Here is a 6894-nt window from a genome sequence, read left to right on the forward strand (position 1 = left end):
TGAAATAATTCAAATTGACATTATTTATCATCATCAAAATCTCAGGCTAGGGGTCATGAACTGCAACACCACACTTGTTTTGTGCTTTAATAAAACTAATATCATTGTCATCTTTAGCAAAGCATTTAGTAAAAAATTACAATTCATCAGTATTAGTAATCACATCAAAATTATGACGAGAGGTAAAGGGGGACTTATAGTCAATAATCAAATCCTTTTCATCTCCATTTTGAGGAAGCTCACATTCATCCAATAATTCTCCATCATCATTAGCATTACTATTCAGGCCAAGTTCAACATTCTCTTTCTCAACCAAGGCCTTTTCATTAGGCCTCAAATTATTTTCTTTACTATTCATTTTATTTTTAGAAACATCTCCCTGATCCTGAACATTACATAGAGGAACATCTACATTAGAGGATCTATTAGTGTTCAACAAATAATCCATAACCATCAATTCAGAACTAGCATTATTTAGAGGAAGTGAGTCAGTTAGACCTTGGTTCTCCAAGTTATCACACTCATTTGGACAATAGGCCAATTTACTGACAGCATTATCTTGCACATAGGGAGGAGCATCCACAATGGTAAGATCCGAAGAGGTATGAATGGGTGAGGTATGACGGAGGGAAGGGTCAATAAGCACAGGTAAAGAAGCATCACCAAATCGGCAATATTTCCTTCAATCTCAGCCAAAGGCAAATTATCATTCTCAATAAGAGACCCATCATTTCCTTAAGATTGTTTGGACATAGATTTTTCTTTCCAAAGTTGAGGGTGCAACCTAAAACATTCATTAACACCATGGCCATGCATTTTACAGTGAGAATAGAAAAAAGGAAGATTTTTAAATTCCATTTTTTAAAAGTATCCATTCAACTCAGAACCTATCCAAACTTCACTCGGGTATTTCTTAGAAACATCAAGTTCCTCAAGAACATGAGCCACGAAGGGTTTAGAAAATGAAGCAGTGGCATGATCCTTCTGTAAAGGTCTCCCAAAAATTGACGCAAGACCAAACATGATTTGAGAATTAAAAAAATGAAGTCTCAAGTTAAGGAATGAAATCCAAACAGGTGCAATAGGCGATTCTTCCCTTACATCAAAGTTTTACATCCGCTTGAGAAGATGCATTTGACAAGCTCGAATATAGTAGGACCTTCTAGCAAAAATGCTACTATAATCAAGATCGTTCATCAATTATATCACAACAAGATGAGGATTCAACAAAACCACATGAAAAGAACCTGAACATTTCAAGCCTACAAAATATTTCCAAATAACATCCAAATTAAGCCTACATAAAATAAATTTTCCAACTAGTGTAACAGAAAATGGGACTGCCAGCTGAGCCACAACTTACTTATCGAACATAAGATCGAGCTAAACAACCCTTGAAATATGTATGCACAAAGTTGAGCTTAGGAGCAGAAGAAGAAGAGCCAGAGATGATAACCTTGAAGGACCAAGACTGACCATCAGGGATAAAAGCTATCGGGGGGATAGATGACGATGGAGTCGTCATCTCTCAAAGACAAAAATCTGAAAGAAAACCTTAAACAAAAACCATAGAAGGATCGAATAAAAGCCAACCATTACAAATGTTAAAAGAAAATGAAAACGATATCACTAAAGGAACAAAAGCAAGCTTCCGAACGCAAGCCCTAAATTGCCTAAGAATCGGCAAGGGAGAGCAGAGTGCAATGATCGAAAAAAAGATGAGGAAAGTGTTTGCAATCTCTGAATTTAAGTGATGGGCAATAGTTTACCCTTAGGTTAGGACCGATCTGGTTGCTCACTATATTTTTTGCAGGTGGTCATGCTTGCGTTTGGTAATGAAAAAGGCTAAATTAATAATTATTATTATATATTATAGGTGTTTCAGCTAGTTAGCCTCCAAATAAAAACTAAAGTCTCCAAGTGTAATTTTCTTTCTAATGCAAATATATAAACTACTTGTGATTAATTTGATTTTAAATACTTAGTAGAACCCTATAGGAGAGTCTAATTTTTTTTTATTTTAGAAGAAGGTGTAATTTGTTTATTGTCAAGAGTTGTGAAAGTTAAACATTTGAGTTAAGATACATTAGTCCAAATTATGATTCCAAAGAGGAAAGGACATCCCTCAGTGGTGGGTCCTTTTCCATTTATAAGCCAAAAATTCAATCATTTTAGTATCTAAAGTAAAGAGAATAACCTCCCCATAAGGTGAAGTTGTTTTTCTTCATTTGGGTATCAAAAGATGATGAATCCAGTGAGACCAAAGAAGAGAAGGATGAATAGTTGAAGACAAAGAGTATCCCATTCAAAGTTGACTTGTGTCTATCTTAGGATTAGAATCCGGGTTTATGGTTAGTAAGTTCAAAAAAATCATAACTTAATATGACATATTTCAAATAGTGTAAACTCAAAGTATATTTATTCATATTATGTCCTAATATTTAAAAAATATATTAAAAGTTCACAAATATCTTTAATTCTAAAAGTAAACTTTCAACCTTTTAATTAACATTATTAAATATTTCCAAAATTTTTGAAATTCAATAATTTACATAAAATTCTAAAAATTTATAATTTAATCATTCAAATAAAAAATGAATCAAATGGATTCAAAATCATCCACTTTTTTTATCAACTAATTAAATTAACTTAATCAATCCCGATTACTATTTAGTAACTCGGGCCTATAAGGATATTAAATTAGCCCTAATGAAGGTGAAATAAACTTTGTGTCCCTGTCGAGCAACAAAGGTAGTAACCATTTAACCATTAAAATATATCTACAACAAGATTTAATATATTAATATTTAAACTAAGACATAAACTTTCCCTTCTAGCTTTAACAAACTCGAACACTATATAACTTAAATAAATTACCCAACTTAGCATCTACCCTAGCCTTACAGCTTCTTTCACAAACTTTAAATGGTTTGCTAGGACATTAAACTCTAGTCTAGGCTAGGCTGGTGTTTACTTTTACTGTTGTATAATAGGATTTCCATGTTTTTAATACTTATTGTGATTGTAAACTGATTGATGTGATTTTGTATTTACTTTACCTATAATCTCTGAATTTATATGATGGGCAATAGTTTACCCTTAGGTTAAGGACGATCTGGTTGCTCACTAAATTTTTTGCATGTGTCTATGCTTACGCAGGGTAATAAAATGGGACTAAATTAATAATTATTATATATATTATAGGTGTTTCAGCTGCTTAGACTCCAACTAAATAAGAGAGTGTCCAAGTGTAATTTACTTTCTAATGCAAAAAAAAACTACTTGTAATTAATTTAAATTTAAATACTTTGAATAACCCTACAGGAGAGTCTAAATTTTTTATTTTAGAAGATGATGTAATTTGTTTAATGTTAAGACTTTTAAAAGTTAAACATTCAAGTTGGGATACATAGGTCCAAATTTTGTTTTCAAAGAGGGAAGGACAACCCTCGGGGGTGGGTCCTTTTCCATTTAAAAGCCAAAATTTGGATCATTTTAGTATCCAAATTAAAAAGAATAACCTCCCCATTGGGGGAAGTGTTTTTTTCTTTATTTAGGTATCAAAATATGATGAATCCAAGGGGACCAAAGAAGAGAAGGATGAAGAGTGTAAGAGAAAGAGTATCCAACTCAAAGTCAACTTGTGTCTATCTTAGGATTAGAATATGGGTTTATGGTTAATGGTTCTCGACCAGATTTCAGTTATATAATTTTTGGGTTATAATAAATAGGCAATTTGCTAATGGATAATGATATAATATGATAGCATATAATGTTGCCTACTTTATTTAATTTTCATAAGTTTGAAACCATTTTTGTTTTAGCTTAGATACGTGGAGGTTCATGAGCGTACATTAGAAATTTTTATCTACTTTAATTTAAATTAAATTTTTAGGCTAACATTTAAACTCTAAAAATCTAAAGATATGCCTGAGACCACTAGGAGTCTGCACAATCATGTTAATTGCTTCTCTTCCTTGTTACACACCTCTCCTCTTGCAGGTTTCGGCATACCAGTTAACCTTTGAGAGTGCAGATCTATCAAGAGAATGTTGTGAAATGTCTAGGAAAAATAAATTTCAAGCCTTTTTTAAAACTACTTTAATCATATTTTATGCATTTAATTGAGTGGATTAGCTTACATTGCATTAGAAACTAATTAAAAGAGTCTAAAATTTTAATTGAATTTGTTTCAATCATTTTCACCCTATATAAGTCAAAGAACAAATTAAGATCTAGTCTAGACATCAGTCCCAATTTTTTAAAAGCTTTAACAACAATGTCCCTACCACTCATTCATAATAAAGACTGGGCTCCTGAACTTTAAATTGACTAAGTGGTTAATTGGCTCCCTAATCCAGGTCATAATAAGTCCAAACTTTGCACTACATTAGCTAGGTTCAGGCTACTGTGGTCCAGTGCCAAATGAAAGTTTGTAAAGATTGTTAAACTTATAAGAACTAGCACTAGGCTAACCTATGGTGGGTGCATTCTTAATTTACAACTTATTTAAAAAAAAATAAAATCAACTTTTTAAACCTTTTTAAAATATCTAAAAATATCAATTTTATCCCTTGATGTAGAAGTTGATTAATTTCATAATAATAAAAAAAAGAGTACTCATCCACACAATAAATAACAAAAAGTGCGACAATTAAAATATGTAAAGGTAGAATAATGACTATACTAGATTTTATTGTGGTTCGGTCAAATCTGGCCTACGTCCACTCCCAGAGGCCTCTGCTCCAGGTATTACACTACACCTTTTAGTGTCTCTCATTTAAGCCCCATAACTAGGCGGAGAAGCCCTAATAAAATCTCTTCCACTAACCCAGTGTGATAGAGTGCCTTAAATCTTTTTACCCTACTGGTGAAGACAGAGAACCTAAAATCTTTTTTGTCCCTCCTAGAGATGGCAAAGAGCCAAGAATCCTTTTTACCCTCCTGGTGAAGGTAGAGAATATGGAATATTTTTTCACCATCCTGGTGAAGCTAAATAACCTAGAATCACTTTCATCTTCCCCGATGTGGTGGAGTTGCCAGGTCCTTTAACACCAAAGAGATATTCTTCTTCCTAAAACCTACCTCTAGATAAACCTAAGTATTATGGTACATAGGTGCAAGTTTGTTGGAGCAATCATGTAAAAATACTTCTCACACTTCATTGAAACCCACAAGGATCATATCTCTCTATTAAACTCCATCATTTTCTCTCTCAAACTCAAGGCCCTCTCTTCAAGTTTTCTCTAGAAGAAAAATGATTCAATGATTGCTAAAGACTCATATTGAGTATTTTTAGAAGGCTTAAATAGAGGGCTTTAAAAAATCCTAGAAACTCAATTCAGGCAGCACTGATCATCTAGTATAATATTAGGATTGAGCTGTACGATTAGTTCAAATTAGCCCTTTCAGCCAATACGAGTAGCATTACCCTACACGATCAATTAAAGTTTTTATATTAATCGACCCATATAATTGAAAATATCATTCTAAAATATAGGTAGCGATTAAATATCACACTATGTAAGAATCAGATCATCCAATATGATCTTCTCCGATCATCCTGTACAAACTGATTGAACAATTTTACCATAATTAAGCTTCTAATTATGGCATCAATTTAGGCATGATTATCATGGATCGTATAGTATGATAAAGATTGTATGATATGATAAGAAAAAGATTAGAATTATAAAACAAATACCTAAATTGTAATTAGTTGCTATTTTGATTATTTCTATAGATCATCATGTACGATGTGAATAGTACAGTAGGATCAGTTCAACTTGCATTAATATAAAAATTAGTCATTTTGATGTGCTGATCGTATAGTAAAATATAAATCATGTAGTTTAATTAATTCAAATTTTGGAACAACTAATTTTGATCCAATTTTATTCCCTTGAGTGTGTGTATGCATGGTCTCCAAGCTACCAAACACTTTTATAGGACTTGACTTAAGAAATAAAAAATGCATTAATAAATATTATAATTCTTTATAGCATAATCTATTCTACCTAATCTTATGCCTCCAATCATTATTGGATGGTGCATGATGTTTCTGAAATAATAGTGCACATATAAATAAATATAGAATGCAAGTATTACAATACACAAAGATGTGATCCACAATGTTTTTTATCACCAAAAATATAAACTCTTAAGCTTGAGTTATAATAATCTACGCCTTTCTGATGATGAAAAAACATTATTGGTTGAATTTCCAAACTAAAAATATTTTCTCCTAATCTCCCCCTTACTATAGGAATTATATTTAAAAATGTTGAAAAACAAAAATCTGTTTTTATTAAAACAAATAAATTTTAGAAATTAGATAATAGATAAACTAAAATAAATATAAGATGAACAAATGTAACTACAAGATGATTAGATGTAACTTAACCATAAATTCAACCAGCCAAATATATTCTCCCCCTATAAAATTAACAAAAAGAAGAGAAACACATAAAAAAATAAAATGAAACACACATAACAAGCTAAGAATCAAAAGGAACCAAATCGGGTAGAGGAGGTGATGATGGTGGTGTTTTAGAGGAATCAATTAAATGTAGAAAATTTTCATGGAATGAGAATGTTACCTCTTTATTCTATTCAAATGCTTAGTAAGAATTATATTGACAATGATTAAGGCTTCAATGGATAAAGATTCGAGTTTTATTAACCCTAACTCAAGCTCTAATAGGTAAAAATGCTTTAAACAAAAATCTAATTCAAAAAATAAATTATAGAAGGAATTTTAATCTTCTTAATTTTTTGCTTGAAATATATCTAATAGAATATTAATGCAAAAATGGTGAATGAGGAATCATGATTTTAAAACAAAAGTGTTGAAGATATTAATTAGCACATAGATTTTTCTAAGATTTTCAAACT

The sequence above is a fragment of the Dendrobium catenatum genome, unplaced genomic scaffold (genome assembly GCF_001605985.2).
Source record: "Dendrobium catenatum unplaced genomic scaffold, ASM160598v2 fragScaff_scaffold_1074, whole genome shotgun sequence".
Taxonomy (NCBI): domain Eukaryota; kingdom Viridiplantae; phylum Streptophyta; class Magnoliopsida; order Asparagales; family Orchidaceae; genus Dendrobium; species Dendrobium catenatum.